We start from the raw sequence: 25139 nt of genomic DNA on the forward strand, positions 1-25139 counted from the left end.
GGCTAGTAAGTATGTACCAGCTAGAGACTTCTGACATGATGGCTTTCTGGGTAGGTTTCGTTGTGTTTTCAGGAGGAGTTGTTTGGTTGGTTTTTTGTTTGTTTGGGTGTTTTTGTTTTGGGTTTGTGGGGGGTTTTTTGTGGTTGGTTTGTTTGCATGGAGGGTTTTTGTTTCTTTTCTTTGTTTTTTTAATTATTGCTTAGTCATAAGGCAATGTAAATACACCATGTTGGTTCCAGACCTGAGTAAGTGTGTATTCTTCACCAACCTGGATCACTCAGAGTTTTATTAGCTCAGAGATTTCTGCTGTGGTATTGTTTGAGTGCTGCAATCATGCTCTTAGAGTGAGCAGCAAGCACTCTGATTATGAAGTTGCATTCAAAATCTACAGGCCAGAGAGTTTTAGGTGCTTTGAAAAATTAGACTATTATATTCTATTTTGTGAGTTAAGCTTGATGCAGATATCACTAATGCACCATGAACAAAAAGCAAAGCATATGTTATGATTAGTCATTATCATGGAGAGGAACTATTTGGATACAAGTTTTAAACTTTGGGCAGTTTGGAAACCACCATGCCCTATATATATATTTCCATACTATACAAAATTAGTCACAACTCTAATCTCATTATGGAATTAGCTATCCAGGTGTCCACAATCACATCCTGAATGTTCTGTTTTTTCTATGAGGAGTGACATAAGAATACTTAATATTTGAGATAACAATCAAACATTCTCTAGCTTAATGCCTAGGTACATGGTTTAAATGGATACATTCCTATGACACTATAACAGATGTCCTTTCTCATATTGCTATATAATTGCTATATTATTGTAAACCATATTTAATAATGATGTAATAATAATAATAATAATAATAATCCAATGGTTCACTGACAATAGCATCCTTAGCACAGTAAACGTTTTACTGTCTACTAGCAGAAGAACATAAACCTCCAGAAACATAGAATAAGAAATTTTCAGCAGAGCAGATCACTGACCTCCTTATTATCTATCTCCCAACAGCAAAAAGAAATATTAAGTAAAATTTACTTTGGTTTAGGAAAGCAAACTGTTTGACTTTGTAGGATAAGATTATGCCAAGAAGTTAATCTGTGAGTCACTATACTGGGACGTACTTTTGTTGAGCTTACTCCTTGTAAAATCTATCCCACAGTAAAACCTTCTTTTTTTCTAGAGAATTATCTGTCCTCCAAACATGTTAACTAGTCAAAAAAATATATCAGAAGAGATCAGATCCAATCTGCACATAGAATGTTAGGTCAACACACACCTGTAGTATTGTGTTGGTTTACAATTTATGCCGATATTTTTCCTTTTTTTTTTTTTATTTCCTTTTAAAATTACAAGCATCCACAGTACCTAAAACACTTACTACAGTGAAAAAAGTTCCCTTCAACTCTAATTAAAACTGTCTCAATGTTTACCTGACACTTACACTATGCTGAGAAGGGAATATGTTACAGAAGTGATAATTCATTCAACAGAAGCAGAAGATTTAAATTGGAGAAACTGGGTTAAAATTTTCAAGCACCACATACCCCTGAAACAAATCCCTAAATTGTGGATGTAGTGTCAAAAGCTAGTTAGATACCTGTACCACAGCAGAGAGAGAAGGATAGAGTAAATGATGCACAATGGAGAACACCTCTGGAAGACCTGCTAAATTAGGATCATGTGGCTTGGCATTCTTGGTATGCAAAGTAGAAAGTCAGCTGCTATGGTTTTCAAACCACCACATCAGCCAAGGTCCAGAACCAACTGAGAAGCAAACACGCATTCTGAAGAGTGTTACAAGTGAGTTTTGGAAAGCCAAACACATAGAGAGGGAAGTTTATTTATAGCTAAAATAACCATAACAGATGCCTATAAAAGAGCTGCCATCACTACTAGAATACAGCCTGCCTAGCAGGGAAAAACATTTAAGTGACATTCCCCACGGGGTTAAGTAATTTAATAACTTATCTGAAGATGGAACATAATAAGATCTATGTCTGAGAAAGCTCTAGCTATTACCAACCATACTGACACTGTGCCATGGATAAATCTCTCTCCTCAATGCACAGGTCTAAAAAGACAGTTCTCACCCAGTCCATGTCTAACTGGCTTGGGAGGTTAACCATTGCCCCAGATAAAAGCATGGCTAGAACAGCACACTTCATGAACCTTCACGTAACTGCCACAACTTCTTTTCCTTCATTTCTCTGCACAAAGCTGAGGCCATTAAACAACAGCTTATAAAAATACCAAGCTATTTATAGACGTCAATACTCACTCATTATGAATCTGGTAAATTATACTGAAAAATGAAGGGGTTTAGCTTGTATGAAAATTAAATGAAAGCTCAAAAAAACCCCAAGAGTTTGGCTGGACCAACTTCTTTAGACTTGAACTCAAGGAGTTTCAAAGTATCTAGGAAAGAAAATAACCATTACAACAGTAAGAACTATGGAGTTTTCAGAGGACTACCATGTACTCACATTAGTCTTACAAAAAGACACTAAATGATGAAACAAGTCCATTTCATTGGGGATCTGCTATAATTCACGTGTTAATAAAAAATGTGCAACTTCTACCTGTAGTACCTGAAAAGGATGAGGAATCCATGCAACTCTTTTTTGTATGCACTGCATAAGACAACTGAAGAGAAGAAACAGCCAGAACATGTATTATGAATATCTTTAAATGTATGAATGAAAAGTTTGTGCTGGGCAGCACTTAATATCCATTATTGATTATGCATAATTGTTCAGGAGTAATATGTAGTACATTAAAGGAAGAAATTGAAAATTATATTTTGAAACCATGAATTCAAATAAGACCTACCAACCCATTACAAACATATTGAACAAAAAAAAAAAAACAAAAAAAAAGGAAAAAAGGAAAGAAAAAAGAATCGGAAAGAAAAAAGACCTGGGAAATAAATTGAAAGGGAAGGAAATTACTACATGTTACTATAACTGGTACAGATTATATCAAAGGATTATTAGAATTTGAAGGAAAACATTATTATTTTCTAAATTGAATTGGATTATTTATTACAGTTCTAAAAAATATTGAACATAAGGAAGATTCCAAGCAAATATTAGATTAGACTGGGAAATAATATAAATGAAAGTAGTGGCTCTGAGATAAATCTCTATACAAACATTACAAATATTAAATTCTCCTTCACATAGCTCTGATCTGATAAGAAAAGCTTTATGTTTTCTAAATGCCTAGTCCTCTAGTTTGAGTCACTATCTATGTAGAAAAACTATTAGCCACATTTGGATTGTAGGAAATACCAACTTCAGCAGAGGGACTATAGTAGAGGAATAATTTTCAGTCCTAATCAGGTCCCATATCACACTTCATTCATACTTCACAGGCCTTCTGTGCGACCAGATCCTTTATATTCCATAGATGAGAAAATGGCATACAATGGTACCTTCTTCCTTACATTATTCATTTTCCCAGTGTAGACATTACCTTTCCAAAGCTGGAAAACTGAAAACATTGAAATGCTGACTTTCATTGTCTGCTGCCAAGGTCAAATAGAATCTCTTTAGGCCTTTTCTTCTATTAATGCTTTTTAAAAAAGCTTGGAAGAAATTTATAATGAATGTTAGAACTGCACATTCACATTGATCAGTAAACATATGTCTGCAGAATGAAAGATCATAGTCATCTGTGAATGTAATTTTCAAAGACAGAAAATGTAGTTTACATCCAGCTTCCAGCTTTTGTTGCTCAAGAGCACTCCAAGCTGACCCTTCTTATGCTTGCTGGACACTTTTACCATAAATACAAGGAATCAGGGAATTTGAAATCTGAATAAATACTATGGATTGTTTGTAATAATTAGAAGGTGAATCTTTTCCTTTTCCATATTTTGTGTCACATTTCAACTCTTTATCCAAGTAACATATAATCATTTGGATTTTGTAAATATTTCCATACTCATCTGATGAGTATGTAGATGTGATTTTTGCTATCATTCTTACACCATGGAAGTGTTTTGCTATTCTTCCGAGGCCTTTAAATTAACACTTTGGCTAAAATTATCATAACCAGAGGCAGCATCTTCGCGGGATGACACCATATGCCAGTTTAAAGCAAAGAGTCCGTGCTACATCTGGCTACAGTTTCAGACACCAGGCCAAGAGTATGAACTGATGCCACAAGCAAAGAAGCAAAGACAGAATTATACACAATAAAACCAGAGAAGGCTGTGTTCACTATTTTCTCTTGTTTACAAATTCTACCCCGTCCCTCTTTATCATGAAGATAAGAGAGAACTGATCACTTGGAAGCAAGAAAGGGAATTTAATTTCGGTCACAGCCAAATTACTTTATGCAACTCTTGATATTATAGCAAGTCAAGAGCTTCAGGATTTGAGGGTTGTAGTATTGTGGAGGGGAGTTGTGGGATTTTTTTTTAGTTCTTGTTGTTTTACAGTGAGTCTTTAAATCTCCGATTGGAATTATTCCCAGGTTTTTCGACAGAGAAGAAACCCAAAACAATGTTGGGCATGCATTGATTTTGGTTATTTTTTTAAATGCATTCTTCTCCAGGTAAAATACTTCCTAATAAGGCAATTATGAAACCAAATCTATTTAACTCATAATATTTGTATTAAACTTCAATTCTATGCAGATCAAGCCAAGTCCTTTCTCCCCAGGAAGGACCACTGAACTGTAGGGACAGAGCAGGCTAGTTTCCTCAGCCACAATCTTCAAGACCTGTGGTCAAGAAGGGCAGCTCTAGGTAATCCATGATCCCTGAGACTTTAGGGTGAAGAAGTAGGCACGGTATCACTGCACAAGCCCTTCAGACATTGCTGCTAATTACGAAGAGGCCCCCGCAGGTGTGCACACTGACAGCCCACTCTGCATCGCAACCTGTCTCTGTCCTCAGCAGCACTGTCAGAATTGAGCACTTCATTAACATCTGTGAATTAATCTCCTTTCTGAGCTAAAAAAAACAACCTTCCCCACTGCGCAGACAAGACTGCCACTACTCAGAGCATAAACAAGCATTAATTTCATACATACAACCAGTCTTCTAGTTAATGCAGACTCTAAATTTCTGAAGAAAAATATGCTTTCTAGACAAGGACTTGTGTCCTTACTGACCTTCCTTGGAGGACATCTCTTTATAGGCTGGAACAAAGCCTATGGAATTGTCCATGTGATACAGCTGGACTGTACATTTTGGTTCTGCCCTGATAACAATTTTAACTGTCATCACCTCTCAGAGAGCATAGAAGTTGATTAACTAACATGCATAAAGCATGTGGATTCCTTAGAAGGACCTAGGGAATAGTATCCTGACAGAAGATCAAATCGTGTAGTTTTCTTCTTCTGAGGGACCATCATTAGATAAACATCTACATATAATTGTTTGGTTGAAGATATACTGATGATCCAATGCTTTTACTATGCAAGTTTCTTATGTACTGACACAGTACTGACTTATTCATTTATGACCTACATTACTGGTATTTTATCTGAAGCACTCTGTGGCAATTGACATGTGAATAAAGGTTAGAAAAATGGATTAAAGGGTGGAGAGTTATGACAGAGGAAATATTTATAAATTGCATTTTTAATACTATTTACAAATATGTAATGCTTATTTGCATTTTCATTGAGAAAGTCTTATTTCACTTTTCTGAGATACCTACCAACACATTTAATGAATATTTAATTGCTTAATGCTTCATCCTCACAGCTGCACCTTTTCCCTGTATGTACCACATTGATCTTTATTGTCCCATCTGAAACACAGATGCACAGTGAAATTTCCAAGAACCTAAATGACATAAATCACACAGAAATCCCAGAAGCTTTTAGCTACTAAGTGCTTCTGAAAATTGTATTGAAGCTCTGCAGTACAAATATAAATCTTACACCATTTTACATGATTTTGATGCTGTAATTGCAAATTGTAACTATTTTTGAAAATGTAGCTATTGCAAGCATATACAAAATACCATCTTCTTAGCAATCTATTGTTGTTCAGCACCAACCAGGATCTTGTCTATTGAGAAAATAATGGTTCATCATATTGTCACATTTTTACTGTGATCAATACCAGACAAGAATATCCTCACAGATCACGAGTCTCAACTTTCAAAGTTGATTTTTAATTTATTGAGAAACAAGGAAAACTGTGTCCTATTTTGCCAAATTACTTCTGTATGAAGTTGTATCAATCAACCAAGTATCACTTGCCACCTAGGAGTGTTATTTCCAGTGTTAAATCCAGGTGCTTCTGATTTGCAGAAACTGACATAAAAGCATTTGCGGAAGATGGGGAAAAATGATGGAGAAGATGCTAATCAGTATTTATTTTATCTAGGTAAGTACATCTTGTTGCAGAGTGCATGTGGGGCTGAACTGTAGCATAGAAAGTTCTCAAAGAGGCTACAAGTATACAGAGTGAGTCTAGTGATGGTGAAAGGAAGCCTTGCTATTCTTTAAAGGCATGAAACATACAGGATTAGAGGGATGAAACACCTTTCCTATGAGGAAAGGCTAAAAAAGTTGGGGTTGTTCAGCCTGGAGAAGAGAAGGTTTTGGGAAGATGTCACTGTGGTCATTCAGTACTGAAATGGGGTCTATAGCTTTTATCAGGGTCTGTTGTGATAGAACAGGTGGTGATGGCTTTACACTGAAAGAGGGTAGTTTCTGACTAGATATAAGGAAGAAATATTTTATGTAGAGAGTGGTGAAACACTGGCACAGGTTGCCCTGAGACGTGGTAGATATCCCATCACTGGGATCATTCCCAGTGGGAACGAGTCCCATCACTGGGAGTCTGAACAACCTTTTCTAGTTGCAGGTGTCCCCTCCCATGAGGGAGGACTACATGACCTCAAAAAGTCACTTCCAAACCAAACTATTCTATAAGTCTCTGAAATTTTTCCTGGATCATACTGGAAGTGACTCTTCCTCTGTAATCTCTTACCTCTGCAGAGGGACTTCTGGACTGTGTTTCACTACTTAGTTACACTTCAGTTTGTTCTTATGTGGTCAAACAGAGGGAGGGTGCTTTCCGTACCTTTTCTAAAACATGCCAAAAGACTAGAGAAAATGCACTTTGCAGATGGTTAAACCTGGAAAACTGCTACTCATTTGGAAACGATTACCAAGAACATATTTCTCAAACAAAAGACGTTTCATACAGAGCTTAGTATTAAGAACGTTACCAGGGCGCTACAGTTTAGCTACAGTTTATAGTAGTGTATTGGGTCTGGCTGAGGCGGAGTTCATTTCCCATAGTAAACCACTTAGTGCTGTGCTTTGCATTGGTAGCTGGATTGGGTGTTGATAACACACTGGTGTTTTGGCTACTGCTGAGCAGGGCAGGTACAATATCAGCACTCTAACATTCTCTCCTCAATCAAGGGCAAGATTCTAGGAGGGGACCCAAGTGGGCCATCTAACCCAAATTAACAAAAAGGGATATTCCATACCATGTGATGTTAGCTCAGACATAAAAGCAAAGGCAAGGAGCAGGAAGACAGGCATTCTTTGTGTCCAGTGGCTGCCCGCTGAGCAACTGTTGCACATGCTGAAGCCCTGCTGCTAAGAAGTGGCTGACCATCGCTGCTCACAGGAGGCAGAGAATGAACTGTGTTATCTTTTGCTTTGCTTTGCTTTTGTGCGCGCAAGCTTCCACTTTGCTTCTGCTTTAATAAACTGCCTTATCCGTATTCACAAGTTGTTTTCCATCTTACTCTCTCCCTGGTCTGGCTGTGAAGGGGAGTGACAGAGTGGCTGGGTTTGGCACATGGTGTCCAGTCAAGGTCAACCCACTACAAGTAATTAAGAAAATCAAGAGAAAACTCAAGCCACAGGAATAACCTACCAGAGTGAATGATCGTTCTCTGTCAGCAGAGAGGAGCTGGCTAGTTAGGTCCTTTTCTGTTAACTCACACTTTGCTCAGATGAACACAAATGCTTCTACTTCAGTCTAAAGTTGACAATTTCTGGAAAGGTTAAACAACAGACCTCTCTACAGGACCAGAAAAAGGGATATGGTCACTATTATACTACCAGTAACCTAAGCCTTATGGGAAACTGCACCTTTCCAGTTTACTGTCTGCTTCTGCAAAACTCTTGTGCTAGACTTTAGAGGTTACTAAACACCAATTTATTTAGATCAATGACCTCATCAAGAGTCATTAAGAATAATGGTAATAATGTCAACGTACACTGATTTATTTAAGCTGAGAATACAGCATGTCAAAAGAATTTGCAAACCATAAACATAAAATATTGTATCGTCATATAGATTTCCATAATGTTTGAATCAGATAATATTTGAAGTTTCAGTTCCATGAAGCACAGAATCTAGAGAGTTTATATCACACCTTGCATGCATGAAGAATCATGTATCTGACAATAGTGTAAGAAACAAAAATATTATATTGCTTGAGAAAGGCCAGAGAAGAGGATTAAAGAGGTTACGAATCAGCAGGGTTGTCCATTTCAGGTTCTCTGTTCTGAAGCAGTCTTCAGATTTGATGTAGAAAGGCAGTTTCAACTTACTTTGAGGACTTGTACAATGATAAAAGCTACAAATATATTTACAGCTATAAATTATAGAATTTGAGGTTCTGTTCTCAAGGAATCCAGAGTTCTTTGGCATTACTTATGGACCACTAATGCATATCTTAATCCTTAAAAAGGAGGGAATAATATGTTGCCTTTGTAACTGAATCCGTAATAAGAATCTCAGGGCACTTTACAAACATTAATCCTCCCCATTGTTCAGAAAGTCGTTACTGTTAATGTAATCATCAGCAAACTGAGACACAGCAAGATAAAGGCCTAAATTTTGCAATGGGCTAAGAGAAATGTGGGAAATCTTCACTGGTCTCTTTAAAAGACGTCTCAAAGGTCTTGCGGGAACTCTTCTAACCATGTGACATGGAGCATTCTCATATTACAAGAGGAAATGGTGGGATAAGATATTCTCGAAGCTAGTTTTCCCTGATGGGAGAAGAAATATAAAAATTGAAATGAATTATTTACTATCCTCACAATTTCAGACAATTTTGTGAGCATTTTGAGAGACTTTCCTAAACAGTAATCTCTTGGCTGAAAAATAATGTACCCTACAAAATAGAATTTTCTCACTTCTGTAAGTAAAATGCACTTGTTTCATTGTAGGTTTAGTTGCATTGAATATATTCCCCCACAATATAATAAGTAAATTCAGTTACTAAGCAAAATGCGTATAATATTTTTTATTGCATTAAGAGGCAAAAGTGTAGAATTGAGCTGTGCAAATTAAAGGATCTAAACCCTTTTGAACAATAAGTGATTTATTTTATCTGTTTATTTTTATAATATATCCATTTTGCAGAATTTTAGCCACTTAATGCTACTATTCTAGTAATTTTGACTAGAAAAACTCATACAGCCAATGTTCAAAAAGCTTAGAAAGCTCACTGCCATTACTCTGCTGTTCTCCAGATGAAACCCAAGACATAATGCTGCTGTGAAACATACCAACCTCTGCAGATCCATCTATTATCAGCATAGAAACTAGCATACTGAATCTCATCACTGAAATGAGGTAACATAGCATTTGCAGTGAGACCAAAATTCATGTCAGAATTTCATTCTGCCTATGATTTCCTTGGTATGTTCACATATGATCAGAAGGCAGCTACAACAACAGTTCTCATTCAAGTTGCTTTCTAATCATGAAAACATTAGAAGATATTATACTTCTTTTAGTTTTTACTATACAAGACAAATAATAAAAAAATTAATCCTAAGATCCAAATTTAAGAAGTAAAGGACAAAGTGAACAAAGAAAAGGATATTAGCATTTTCTTCCATCTCTCTCTCTCTCAATATCCAAATTTCACAGCAGAATTACAGTTGTGGAACTGAGGGAGAAGGCAGGGTTAAGGGTTGGGTGCAGAAGAAACAACAGAGCACAAATCTTTTGCTTTTAACTCAAACCATTTAGAAGGAAGAAAAGTGCCAGTTTTTTATCTTAATACAGATAAGTCAGCTTGAAGAAGTATCTCTGTGATCTCACAAGAAAAACAAATCAACATGTTTGAGCACTTAATTTTCTCCTGAACCAGACCTATTTTCCCTCATATGCCAATGATTATGTCTCTCGCAACATACAACAGTTTTTTCTTTCTTGGGAACATTGCCAGAATTCATCCTTGCCTTCATCCTACCTATGCTGACACTTCATTAATCACTTAATGGTTTTAACATTTTACTTCTTCCTACTGGATCTATATTCTGTGAAATGAACCATTGGCAAAAAATTCTTTTTTTTTTTACCTTGTGGAAAAACAAAGAAAGAAAGAAAGAAAAAGCTAAATAAGGGGAGTGGGTCGGTGAGGGTGGTGTGTTTGTTCAACTACCCCTCAAAAGAGCTGCAGAGTGTCTATGTAATGCACAAATGTACCCATAGCTTCCCCTTAATTCATTCTTCTTTTCTTCTTGTCTGTTCAATTTTCCAACCTGGGCTCTGCAGAATTATCAACCTTCCATTTTTCTACATGATAATGAAGAATGTTAAGGGTCTTCTCCATTTCTTGTCAAGTTAAGTGCAAACATCTACATTGTTCTGCTTTTAACGGCTTCCATGACTGATGATGAACAGATGGCAAGATTTGGTTAAGTCTTAGAGAACCAGAATGTTGATTAATAATAGAACAAATCTGGCACAAACCTAACATCCAATTTCTCTTCGCTTTTTTCTTACAATGCCTTATCTTATTTTAGATCTACCTTCTGAACTTCTTTTTAGCTTGCCCCTTTTTAATTCTGAGTGATCAATTCTGTCCTGAACACTTCCCTGTCCTGGATTTTTCTTGCCATGATGTGTTACAACATCAGGGTCCAGGTCTTGGACTAGATGATCCTGATGGAACACAAGTAGTTAAGTAAAATGTAAAAGCATGCAGTGTGACTATTAAGTGCTTTTCTGATTTTTTTTTCATTGCTGTTGGCCTGTTTTTGAAGAGAGGTACAATTAAAAGTCATTTTATTATAGATGCGTAACAAAAAATTCTTCCCAACTGCAAGCAATGGTTCTCTCTGGTGAAATACACCTGGCTAATAAGATATAATCTAGTAGCATGGAGGAGAAAATACAGCCAGTTCTCTTTCTTCTCCCTTTCCCAGGAGTACTTGTTCGTTAGAATTATGTGCAAAACATTTGTTTGACCTGAGGTTCCACGTCTCAATGCAATCTCTAAACATGTAGTGTTCCCGCCTGGATAAAAATGAGAGCAGTTTAATTGCCCTTGATGTTCTTCTCTTGTCAGCCCAAATTCAATTACATCTTTCTAATCTGAGACTTATGCAAAGTAAACTAATGTTTACTCAGAACTGAGCAGATAAACCCATAACTCAATGTTTCCTAGAAGGCGTAAAGAAAATGTTTTCACTCCTCTTCACACTGTCTTAAAAGCTCGTAGATGATTCTGTGTATGAACCACAGAATGTATAATGTGAAGAATTCTCTTCCAAATTTTAGCCATGCTCTACATTACAAACCCTGGGCCATGCTTTTAGCAGAAACTCTTGAAGGCATTCCAGAAATGTTTCTGCCAGTGTGAGTATCAACTTCGCCACTCTTTGACACGGAGAGAATGTACTTTTCCAAGAAGACAGATATTTTGACCAATGCAGAGCTATGAATTGAAGACCTTGGATTTTATTTCATCAGTCCCTCTGCAGAAGCTTTTCACAGCCTGATACTGTCAGTTGGGCTAGCCAAGAGTGCTCTCCATACACTCAGGTGGACTGTTGCCAGGCTCCCAAAGTGGAAAACAAGGTAGGATTTCTTTTCAATTTTCATGTACCTCCATGAAATAAGAAATTTCAGTCTCTGCTTAGGCTTGATACAATTCCAGTTGGATATAAGGAAAAGGCATGGTTTAGCTGAACTATCCATCCACCTTTAACAAAGTCTTTTAAATTATCATCACTATAATTAAATATATGGAATGAACTTTAAATAAATTTAAAACAAAGGCAGAGATGCAAAAGAACAACATTATTTTCTGTGGGTGTTGACTGTAACAGAGCACCTTCGAGTTTCATACCTGCATGTACTGGATATATAGGGTTGTCCTACACGTGTATCCCAGGATTAAACTCTGAAAACATTTCCATTTTGCATAAAGCAGTGTTTATGAGAATACTTAGGGAATCCTTGGGTAATTCAGTTATTGCACGAGAGCCCACTCTGCAACAAAACTTTGACATTACAACAGTGAGCCTTATACTACCTTCAAGTTTCTCCTGTCATCTAACAGAAGTCCGAACTACATTTTCAGGTTCCTCTTGAAGGACACAGCAATTTATTGATATGTACCAACAACGTTCACAGCAGCCAGTAACCTGGCATGCAGCTGCCTAAGGTAACCAGTTCTGTGTCAACGCTGGAGTCCTTATTTCTTACAGACAGACCTAGATACCAACTCCATTAGCCCTCAGCTATAGGGAACTAGTCGTCTTTCCTTTCACCCACAGGTGATGAATCTTCTCTGTAATTCCCAACTTCGGAAAAAAATAAGGTGGAGATGGTAGCAGTGGTTCTGTGTCCTCTAAAGCACTTTACTGTATAAGTAAAAAAACACAACCCTGCTTCAAATCCCACACTTGCTGATTTCAGGATATGAACCAACACTGAAGACATACCAGAAAATATTTTGCATCTTTTGCACAGTAGGATATGCTCTGTAATAACTCCTTAAACCAGACCTCAGCAGCCTGTAGCTGAGAATTACCTTGAAATACTGACAAGTACACAGATCACCTGAAACAAAACTGAATGAAGTTTTCGATGGCTTTGAGTTTTCAGGTTCTTTAATGGCCAAATATCTGAAAATGAGACAGATGACTGTGGATGAGGACTCTGAAGAACCAGAGGGAAAAGACTACCCTCAACTTTTTACTCCTGGCACGTGGACACGGGTGTCAGGAGTTCGAGGGGATGTGCTGCATGAATTTTTCAGACCACTCTCAGTCCATACATCAAAGTATCAATAAACTTAAAGATTGGTTCATGATATCCATGTTTCTCAAGATAAAGGTTTAAATGGATTATTTGATTGGCTTCATTTTCTCTCTCTCCCTAATTGGATAAATAAGTTGATAATTATAGGTGTGATTTCATTATTTACTTTCGGGGCCATTTTAACTTTCATTCCATTCATGATTGTTTGTGTGCGTAATCTCTTGTTAAAAAGTCTTTCAGCAAATCTTGTTTTAGAAAACAAAAAAGGGGGAGAGGTAGATAGGACTCTGAAGAACCAAAAGGAAAAGACTACCATCGCTGGGCTGTGGCATTGAAAGAATTCACGGAAGAAGAGGAATGGATTTGAAATAATGGACTTGTTTAACTGAGACTGTTGAATGGAGAGAAATTACAAATTTATGGCTGTTTTAATGTTTTTTAATAATGGTTTGTTCCTATCCCCACGTTGTAATGGTTCGTCCCACAAGAGTTCCACTCCCTTCTCATGCATAGTCTATTGTTATCCCTCCCCTTTATGCTCTGTACCCAATTGTTGTTTCTCCTGTCTGAAACTCCTCCCTTTGTTCACCATACTCTGGAAAGTTCTCCTCGCTCCCCTATAAAAGGGGGAGCCATTTTAATGAACTGGTTCACTCCTTTTCAGCCTACAACCTGTGTCAAAACCTGAGTGAACTTCCCCGTGTCCCTAGCTGGGCTGCATTAGATGAGTATCTGTGTTTTTCCTCAAAAGGTGGATTCAATGCTAAAGTAATCCTCCTTCAGTTAAGAAGTGAATTTTTATCTGTATGAAATACAAAATATTATTACAGAACTCATAGATGAGATGCATAATAACATGTAGAAAATTGGGGCAGAGAGCAGTCTCAATTTTTTAAAACAATCATATGAAGTTAAACCAATATTTTAATCGGTATGATGCAGTTTTTACTTCCATCAAGTTCTGGCGCAGACACTCTTACACAGGTGATTTGGATTTCTCTGTCACACCCTTCAGATTTATTTTAGATATATAAATCATCATCATGTCTAGGCTTCGTGAACAAAGATTTGAGGAGGACTCTACCCACACTTGCTACAAGCACGCTGGTGGCTAAAGAGGCCAATGCGAGATAGACAAGTCCGGTTGCAAAAGGCACAGTGGAAAGACTACTTAGGTGGTATCGACAAGACACGGTTCTTTCTGCATTGTCTTTTCTCCTCAAGGGTGATCCTGCATGCGTTCTCAAAAGAAGCAGTAGCGTTATAGATGGTCTGTCTCCAAACCTCCTGACTGGAGGCCAGAGTAGACCAGTGATGATGATCAATATGACCAAGGCTGAGATGTCATTTCATGGAGTCCTTGTATCTTCTCTTCAGGGCTCCTCTAATGTGGCAGCCAGTGGCAAGTTCACCATAAAGCAAGATCTCTGGGAGGCAGTGGTCTTTCATCCTGGAGACATGCCCTGCCCAATGCAACTATCTTCTCAGCAACATGGCATCAATACTTATGATTGCTGCCTGTTCTAGAACAGATGTATTGGTCACATAATCTGACCAGTGGATGTTTAGGATTGTATGGAGACAGCACTGATGGAAGCGTTCTAGGAGTTGCAGATGGTGACGGTAAATGACCCATGATTCAGATCCATATAAAAGAGTAGACAGCACTATGGCTCTGTAAACACTGATCTTTGTACTTTTCTTCAGGTGTTTATTCCGCCAAACTCTCTCATGGAGTTTTCTGAAAGCTCTCTATGCCTTTGCTAACCTGTTGTCTATCTCTCCGTCAATCTTACCATCCGAGGAGATGAGGTTACCTAGGTAATTAAACTGCTGGACTGATTTGAGCTCTGATTGGCCAATGGTGCTATGGGGATGATGGAAGACTTCCTGAGGTGCAGGTTGATAGAAAACTTCTGTCTTCTTCAGGCTGACTTCCAGCCCAAAAAGCTCAGCAGCCTTTGCAAAGCAGGATGTTAAATGCTGCAGAGCTGCTTCTGTGTGGGCAAACAAGGGCGGCAGCGGCAGCATAAAGCAGCTCCCGGATAAGAAGGTTTAAGGTCTTAGTGTGGGCCTTCAGTTACCTTAGGTTGAATAGGCTTCCGTCGATACAATATCAAATGTAGGTTCCATTTTCTTCGTCAAAGTCTGCTGTGGCCCTTTGGAGCATCATGCTGAAAAAGACTGTGAATAGAGTTGGTGCAAGAACGCAACCTTGTTTCATAAGATGTATAAATATGTCTGTAGATAAGCAATGTTTTGACAAAAAATTGACTCAGATGTTTTCCAGAATTGTAATCTTCCAAGTCATCATTTCCGAAATGCATATTTTGAGAACAGAAAACTTGTCCGAAATATGTCAGAAAGCAGTCTTGGCTCCCTTATGCCTATATACTTTTTCATAAAGTTTTATGATTTTTTATTTAAAATATTGATGATTATATTCAATTTCTCTTTTAAAATTTGATTTTATGTTTTATTGAAGCAATAACTGCACTCTGGAGTTGAACAAGGAGACTAGATGAGTTCTGATAAAATAAGATTGAACATCCCTCTCTGCCAAAAAAAAGGAGTTTCTAACCTTTTCTAACCAGAGCTGCAGTGAGAGAAGGACATCCATTTCTTCTAAAATAATCCTTATTGAGATGTCTATGCCCAATTAGAGATTGGATGTTTTTTATTTTATTTGCTCAACACCAGGTATTGAGGAAATTGGGTTAACATAGCTCTCCCTCCTGAAGCTATTGACTTTAAAAAAAAATGAAAAAAAAAATGATAACAAAACCACTTCTTGGCCACTTTTGCCCTATGAGCTGTGGAGTGCACAACTAGCAGTCACGGAACAGTATTGTTTTCTACCCATCACAGTGCAAAAAACTCTGATAAATTGGAACAATAAAGGCTTCAAGCATTACAATCAATACTTAATAGAATAGTGTAAATCCAGTTTGTGTATGACTTGGGGATTGTGTTCTCTCGCAAAGAGCAAAAGATTAATGCACAGCAGTAGAAGTGCATCTTTTTTTCCCTGCAGTCTGAACTGTAAGAGAAACACAATAATGTGCTAAAGTTGCTTTGCTTGTATTGCGGAGTTATTGCTACTTTTTTCAGCCTACCTTAGAAGGAGCCAGAGAGATGTTGTGTCTCCCAGAGCTCTGTAAAAACCACGTTAATGGTATTCTCAGTTTTTAGACACATTCACACATCTTCCATCTGGTTGGGAAGAAAAAACGCCCAGATTTCAATAACAAAAATTGTACAGATCTGCCTTTAGGCAACAGAAAATGCATGTGATAAGGGAATAACCATGAAGTGTAAAGGAGTGTTTAGACCTTAGGGCTTATTGACTGGAGACTGTAAAGGAGATGTGAAGGATGTGTGAAAAATCCTAAATAAAAGAGCTCGAATAGCATATAATGTGGGTAAGAAAATGTGCTAGAAAGGAAGGCAATTGTCACTAAAGAACATGGTAAGGTGGGGTGGGATGGAAGAAATTAATAACAAGAATGAAGATAAGCAGCATTCTGCATCCAGGCTTGGTTCAGGCAGTATGCTGTATTCTGCAATTCAGTCAAAGAACAACACTCAAAATGTACAAATTAATCTTTCCTCTCTCCTCTTTGTCTCTATCAGGTTGTACTTTGACTTCAGATGCGGAAAAATCAAACTCAAGAGGCGGTGGAAACATCAGAAACAGCAAAGAGAAATCATATTTTTAATGCTTACTCCACCCATTCGAGAGACATTACTAACTAGAAAATCCATTTGACAAAAATGGCAACTGCAAAGCATATAGTATTGTTTTTTGAAGTCAGACAATAGAACAGGATGAACAAAGATTGAGTTATAACCTGTATTTTTTGGATGCACATAGGAAATATCATGCTTGGTCACGCACATTCCAATATCGGGTCCAAAGCCTCTTGGAAGGTTTGGGCAAAGTTTCTTCTTTTTTTTTTTTCCCTCCTCCCTTTGCTGTTCAAATGACGCAAAATGTCATTTTTCCAGTTACATGAACAGAAGACAAGCATAGAGGTATGCTTGGGCCTGGTTTCCTGCTTCTGCAGGAAACACAACAAGGTAATATCTTTGTTCAGCTTCTAAAGCCCATAATGAAAACGTTCTGTACAAGTCATCTTTCTGGAAGAAAAAAAGCTAAACTGTCACTTCTGTATTCCAGACAATATGATCAGAAATTCTGCACTGGGATATTAAAGAAGAAAAAAAAATGGTCAGAATAGTCTGAAAATTTCTGTTCATTGCTTATTCATAAATCCAAGTGTTAGCTGTGTATTAAATAATAAATTAAAATTTTTAACTTAAACCCAACAAGCCCAAAAGTCTAGGTTTGATTTGAGCTGGCTGCTAGTATCCAGTAATAAGGTCTAGGAGAAAAATCAATACTTCCACAAAAATTTTAGTTCAATCCTTGATAGCACAAAAAAAAAAAAAAAAAAAAAAAAAGTAGAAAATATTTAAAAAGCTGTAAATAACAAAACAAAACAAAAAAACCCAGAGAAAATAATTAAGCCACTGTACAAATCCATGGCATGTCTGCCTCTTGAATACTATGGGGTACTAAACTTTCCATCTCGAAGAGTGAATAGAAGACCTGGAAAATGTTCAAAGGCAGCAAGAAAGCTAATCAAATCCTGCATCACCAAAGAACAATTAAATAGGCTTATACTCATCAGCCTGAAAAAGATGCAAGAGTGGCTGTGGTAAAGTTTTATAAAGTCATGGATGGCAGAAAGGCAGTGGAAATGGAACTACTAGTAAAGTAACAGGAGTAACATTTCCTTCTGTCTGGAAAACTGAAGCAAGATCACATCCTGCAGAGGATATACCATACATACACCACTTTGTGCTGTGCTAGTATTTCTCCCCTTCACCTGTTTGTGTAGCTACGAGCAAAGTGAGATGGGATACAGCAATCCAGAGTCTGTAGAGACAAAATAATGCAAAAGCGTTGTTTTACTACAAACACCTTACTACCAAGGCATTACCTGCAAGGTCAACCATTCTTCCTGTCTTTACCTACACAGCACTATGGAGCTTCACAGAGATGAAGTTTATTCTCCCCACAGACATCTGACTAGTATGCTTCAAATGTCTGAAAACAACACTGTAGTTAATAAAGCAATACAATATATAAATTAAAATATCTCATAAATATCTGATGAGAATTAACTCAGAGACTTCTGTGGTCAGACTGAGATCTCTATAGGTATCCAACCAAAAAAGTTTGAAGAAAAGATAATTTTCAAGTGTTGACACTGCCATATTATTCAGCAAAGAAGTTGGCACAAGGCCTACTTCAGTTGCTGACCTAATTTAACAAAAAGTCATCTCATGGGACAGACTTTTAGTAACTCTGAGGACAGAGCTTAAGAAAGAGATGAGAGATGAAATCCTGCCATATGCTATAACATATGTACAATAACATTTAATGCTTGCACTTCAATGAATTAATGTCAACATCAAGCTCTCCAATTTAAGCATACCATGATAAATCCCAAAATGAGTTTTACACAGAGAACAGCCATATTTATATAAAAAAAGCCTGGAGAGTTGTCCACTACTATTGCTCTTCTGAAAAGCTAATAACACACCCAAGTACAATATTTTAATTTTAAAATCTGACATTTACAAATGACACTAAAGTTAGAACATCAGATGGTAGAAACTGCACCAGGTAAAATGCCCCATATCTCTTTGTACGACTTTTCGACAGGGCCTAAATGAATTATTATTATTATTTACCACTTGTACCCAATGGCCCCTTCTAGCCCGGAGACACACTGCTTTCGTTATGTTATAAATAGTAGGCAAATTCTGGTCCTACTCAAAAGAATTTACAATCAATGACTCCTCAAAGACTTTATACTGTGCTTAAAATACAGTTCAAGAGGTTTAACTAACTTCAGAAAAACTGAAGATTTCTCAATATTAAGTTTGTAGAAAGATTTTTGTGGGACATGAGCTTAAGACCTCATCCAGCACAGATCATCTGAGTTTGTCTACAAAATCATGCTACAAACATGAACAGCATGAAATGGGAATCATTTAAACCTATTTGGAAATGAAAAGAAATGACATCTTATATATATTTTATGGAAATACTGCAAAAGGACATTTCTGAAACTGCTCCTTGTGGATGAGGTTTGTCAGGATTTTGAGAACTCTTAGAAGTCAACTTCCTTGCTTTGTAACAAAACAAAGCAAAATTGAACAAAAATCTGGTATGCTATTTTTAGAAAAAAATTTGTCAATGTTATATGTTCAATCACTGGGTTAAAGGAAAGGCAAACAAAACAGCCAAGAATTCATTGGAAAACTGTTTGAGAAAGCTGGGTTCTGTTTCTATAGCCATGACTATAAGTAACATGTGAAATCGACTACGAATACCACATGAAGTCATACTGAACCCATAGTAGGCTAGAATTTAGAAGAGATTATATCTCTGTAAATAGATGTTCCTCAGAAATGTTTTAAAATATTGTCACTTTCAAGAATAGGGAATGTGTACCAGGCCTGTGTACAACCACAGTTTTGGAGAGCAATGTTTGGGCTGGGATGAGTGATTAAAGGAAGAAGAAGCTGATTGCTTCTTTATCCCACTGATAATTGCTGATAATTTTCCTGGTATATCTCTTCATTACATTTCTCAAATACAAAAGCAGCTAAGTTTTACCAATATAAATGTGATTTCACCAATGTTACTTCAGGTAGCAAGCTGCAGAAAGAGGAGAAAAACTGTCCTTCAACAACTAACTTACAATAACTCACACTGAATTTGTACTACTATCAAAACTCAAAATATGTATTATGTATTTATCATTCAGTGCATTTGAGAAACAAGAGGCAGTTCTATTTCTTTGCCACTTCCAATGTGCAATGAGGATAACTTTGCCCATATTGTACAAAGGTACATATTTGAAAGCCCACTACATATGTAGCACATTGACAAGTAGTCGCGCAAAAACAGAAAAACAAAGAAAAACACAGAAAAAATCCAGGGCTCCAATGTCTTAATTATCAAGACCAGCTTAGTTCTATGTTCATTTTGTGCCTCATTGTCCCCAGTTGTAGGCTACATTTTCTAAATTAAAATTTACAAAACCTCTGTTTTGGTGATGGTCAGTTAATCCTTTTGCAATGTTATGGAAGTGCTAAGTACTCTAAGTGTTCAAGATAGGATAATGCAGTACATTTGTCCCTTCTTCCCGTAGATTTAACACACCGAAAACTATCCATACGTTACACCATATGGCAGAATTCCAGTATCTCTTCATATACCTGATTCCTCATTCTTAGTGTAAACAAATGGCTCTTTCACAGGGGGATGCTGAACTAAATTGGGCCACAGACTGAATTATTTTTGTGTTTTGTTAGAGCAGGTTGATGAGAGAAAACTGAAAAACCAAAACAGACAAAAAATGCTTTTTCACCTTAAAAGAAAAAATAATTACCATTCAAAGTACATCCATGGCATACAAAGCACGTGCATTTTTTTGCTTTTTCAGTAGACTTTTAGAATTTTTTTTTCATCCCCCTTCTAAAAAACCAATAGCATTAAGTGACCAGTAGATGGTAATTTTTTTCTTATTCTAGCTTTTTTTCTCAAATCCTTTCAGAAACTGAACTTTATGGTACATACTAGAACTCTCAGTTTCAAAATTCCCTTCAAAATTACCTTAAATTTACCAACTAAACCTCTGCACTCAGCATTTGAAATGCAGTCAAATTTTCCAGCTCTATTTCTTTCCATTTTAAAGGTGAAGCAGAAATGCTTCATTCTCAGTAGGTTGTGAGTCTCTATACCTCTACACTATCATATCACAGAAATATACCAAAACCTTTATTACTATTTTACAAAGAGAAATACTGGAGACTGGAATAACTATGAGAGCAACTGAAAATAAATGTGGTAGGGAATCTAATATTTTCATAATCATCATAAAGAATGGACAGTAAAATCTTGACTGAGTTTTCATATGAAGAAAGAATGGCACTCAGGTCAGATGGAGAACTGATTTAAATAATTATAAAACTTGATTTATGCACAGTACATAGTTTTGAATACCCAAAAATATAATCCTATGGAGACAACAATTTCAGTAGATTACTGTCCTTTCCAGTATCAACTATAAATGTTTTGTGGCCATTGGTAGAGTTCAAGGAAAAATAGGAAGACAAGTGCTCCAACAGGAGCAAAATCTGGAGGAAGAGAATCAAGATCCCTGAAAAATCAGCTGTGAAAAAGATTGAAATTCTACATCCTTTCTCATTTTGCTGACCTACTGAAGTCAGCTCTCGGTGCTGAAGTTAGTGCAGTTAAAGAACAGTTACCACATTTACATCAGGTTGTAGGGACTTAAAATTGAAACAAAAATTGAAAATGGCATCACAGAAAAAGGCTTTTTTTTTAATAGTTTTTAGTTTATTTTTGCTTCAGCTCTACACCAACAAATTCAGTGACACAACTCCAGCTGATCAAGTCACATTTCTAGATGTGATGGTATGGAGCAGACCAAAAGCACTCAGGATAACCAATAAAGATACTAGAAATTTCAAAATATTAAATAGTTGAATTAACTCAAGAAAGCTTAAGTTTATATGTATATGTAAAATAACTTTTAAGCTATGTGAGACCATTTTACAACACACATTTAGCAAGTAATGCCTCCAAGTCAAATAATTTATGATTGAATTGTAGAATTTCTTTCAGAATGTTATCTTCTCTTAATTTCAGACCAGAAAGATTCCACTGGAAGAATGTTGGGAGTTTTGCTTCAAAGACCATTGTACTACTGAAAATTCACTCCTCAGATCCATGTGATTCTGTTTAATTTTTTCCTTTGCTTTATTAGACTCATTATGGTCACTTTCTGGAAGAAAGGAGAGGAATTACATTACCTTACACCTTTCCCCATGTAAGCAATTAGAAACTAGTATTAAATTGTCATTTCTCATTCTGATTAATTAGAATATAGAATTTTTATATATATATTTTATTACTGTAAAGTATTTTTGCTGTTCCTTGAATCTCTCTTGTGACTCTGTGATGAATCACTTCCAAAGTTCCTTAGTGTTTTCTGGATTAGGAAAAAAAATCAAATTCCTTTGGGTTTTGTTTCTAAAAAATAGAATGTCAGCCAACAGAGCATATCACAGTAGTTGTATATACATAGAAAAATACAGAAACTCATATAATTTTCTTAGAAAGTTATAGAAAATAGGATAATGATAACCTAGTCATGTGCCTCAATATAAAGTAGATTTTATTGTATGCATATAGCAGAAGTGTAACCAATATATTGCGATGGAATGAAGTCATTAATAAGTGTTTGATATCAAGACGTACCAAGGTGTCTGTTGCTTCACGCTACTTTGGACTGAAAACTAGAGGTATTTTTACTATTTTTAAAAAAGAGCTGTGCTGCAACAGTCTTCTTAAGCTGTCACTGGAGAATTTTCCACAGCCAAAAGTAAGTTAATCAGAGTTCATCTTCAGATGTGAAAAAGTGTCCCAGAAATTATTTAGTGAGTTTGAAGACATAAAACAATGTAAAACTAATCCATATATAAATATTTTCTACAGTGACTTGCTGTCTAAAACAGCAGCATAATCATAGGCTAAATCTTCAGGAGTCAGATTTGGAAAGCACATAAGAATGACAAACAAAGTTCTTTTGTAATAGGTTTTTGTATAGGTAAATATGTCTGCACTTTACTCAGCATATGTTTGACTGCAGTTTGGCAGATGAACTGGAATGAAACAACTAGAGGTTTTTCCCCATACTTCAGTCAGATTGAAGCAAAGTTGAGTCTTCCTCAAATGGAAAAATAGTTCATTAACTCTTTTGTTAGGTTTGTGTTACAACTTCCCAATAAACTATTACTTAAATATTATGAGGACAGGCAACAGCAGGCTAATTCTCATTAGCATCAGAGTTTTACCCAAACATTTTTTATTTCCATAATTAAGCTAGAAATCTTTACAAAAACTTTTCTTGTAGATTTTCATATCTGTACAGCCTAGCAGGAAAGAAAAGAAAAGCAGGCGAAACTGAAAGAAACTAGCACCTCAGCAGTATCTTTCAAAGTTGAATGTTTTGAGATTCACGGTATGAAGACCTGATTTCCTCTAATGGACATTATATCTGACACCAGTAGTTTTCTGTATAAAATCCAACTCAAAATGGTGTATTTCATGTACACATATATGCAAGTCATTCTTTGCAGCTTGCACAAGTGTGGTTTTGCTGCACAGGCAACATACAGCCCAGGTTCGTGCTCAAGCCACATGAGTTCTATTAGCATGTCCACCTAGCCTGAGCATTTTGATCAAGCAGCTTATGTTTTGCACCATGCAGAACAAAAGATGTATCTACAGAATAAACTCTTCTTGATGGATTTGAGGCCTGTGCATCCTAGTATACTGAGATGACCATGTCTTTTGGATAAAACAGGACCAGTTTCTGAACCAAGAAGCAAAGAAGATCATAAACATTCCCTCTTAAAGGACCACTTTTTATTATCACATCTACATTTCTGCCTATGAATAATATAAAAGCTATATCTGGGGAAGCTGCAAAGACTGCAGAGAAATTCAAAAGCTGTCATGGCATCATGAAAAATACATCTCAGGAAGAGTAGCAGGGACAAAAAAAAATCATAACAAAAATATAATTACATGGCAAATGTAACATGATGAGCATAAAAATCTAATTACACAAAATGACTGCTCACAATAGCAGAAGATTTATGTTTTCAGGAGCTCCCTTTAGTCTCCATATAAATGAATTTTGCCTTAATTTAGTCAGGTAAGAGGAAAAAGTGCAAGTACTTCATCTGTTGGGTGGCCTCTTTCTGAGTTTTAAGAGCACCAGTTTTTCTGCATGAGATGCATGCAGGCTAGTAGCTAGATAACTGTACATTTTTTGTGTTCCACTTTGCAGAAAGATATCTGGAAGCAGAGCCACTACTTTAGACTTTGACAACAACCCACTGCATCGCTACAGGCTGGGGACAGAGTGGCTGGAGAGCAGCCAGGCAGAAAGGGACCTGGGAGTGCTGACTGACAGGAGGTTGAACATGAGCCAGCAGTGTGCCCAGGTGGCCAAGAACGCCAATGGCATCCTGGCCTGGATCAGGAACAGTGTGGTCAGCAGGTCCAGGGAAGTGATTCTGCCCCTGTACTCAGCGCTGGTGAGGCCTCACCTGGAGTGCTGTGTCCAGTTCTGGGCCCCTCAGTTCAGGAAAGACGTTGAGGTGCTGGAGCAGGTGCAGAGAAGGGCAACGAGGCTGGTGAAGGGACTTGAGCACAAGTCCTATGAGGAGAGGCTGAGGGAGTTGGGGTTGTTTAGCCTTGAGAAGAGAAGGCTCGGGGAGACCTCATCACTCTCTACAACTACCTGAGAGGATGTTGTAGGCAGGTGGGGGTTGGTCTCTTCTCCCAGGCAATCAGCAGTAGGACAAGAGGGCATGGCCTTAAGCTGTGCCAAGGGAGGTTTAGGTTAAAGAAATTCTTTACAGAGAGGATAATCAGCCATTGGAATGGGTTGCCCAGGGAAGTGGTGGATTCTCTGTCCCTGGAGGTTTTTAAGATGAGGCTGGACATGGCACTTAGTGCCATAGTCTAGCAACTGTGGTGGTAGTGGATCAAGGGTTGGACTTGATGATCTCAGAGGTCCTTTCCAACTCGTCTGATTCTATGACTCTATGAAATGTCCTAAAACAAGCTTATCTTTCTCCCTGTTTGGAACATGGTGAGAGATACTCTGGGTTTGTTGGGAAGGGTGGGAGGCATCTTTTACCATTGGTGGGGTTTTTTTCCATTAGAAAGGAATAGACTTCAATGACATTATTATATATTTCAATATGTATTCTATCACAAATAGTTCCTTTGAGTAAGAGAGCTGGTTTCAGCTGGGACAGAGTTAATTGTCTTTTTACTAAAAAGAAGATTTTACAAAAACCTTTTGTTTTGGATTTAGTATGAGAATAATGTTGATAACATACTGATGTTTTAGTTATTGACAAATAGTTCTTACCCTAAGGCAAGGACTTTTCATTTTCCCATGCTCTGCCAGCCAGCAGGTGCACAAGAAG

At 37.0% G+C, this 25139-nt stretch overlaps 1 long non-coding RNA gene across 1 annotated transcript; it reads left to right on the forward strand.

Moving 5' to 3' along the window:
• On the forward strand, positions 1-24028 carry LOC113943053. Its single transcript, XR_003526179.1, has 3 exons — positions 1-50; positions 21896-21958; positions 23987-24028. It is a non-coding gene; the product is annotated as an uncharacterized LOC113943053 (long non-coding RNA).
• Positions 24029-25139: the final 1111 nt, after the last annotated feature.

Source organism: Corapipo altera, unplaced genomic scaffold (assembly GCF_003945725.1).
Source record: "Corapipo altera isolate COAL_440 unplaced genomic scaffold, ASM394572v1 61411, whole genome shotgun sequence".
NCBI lineage: Eukaryota > Metazoa > Chordata > Aves > Passeriformes > Pipridae > Corapipo > Corapipo altera.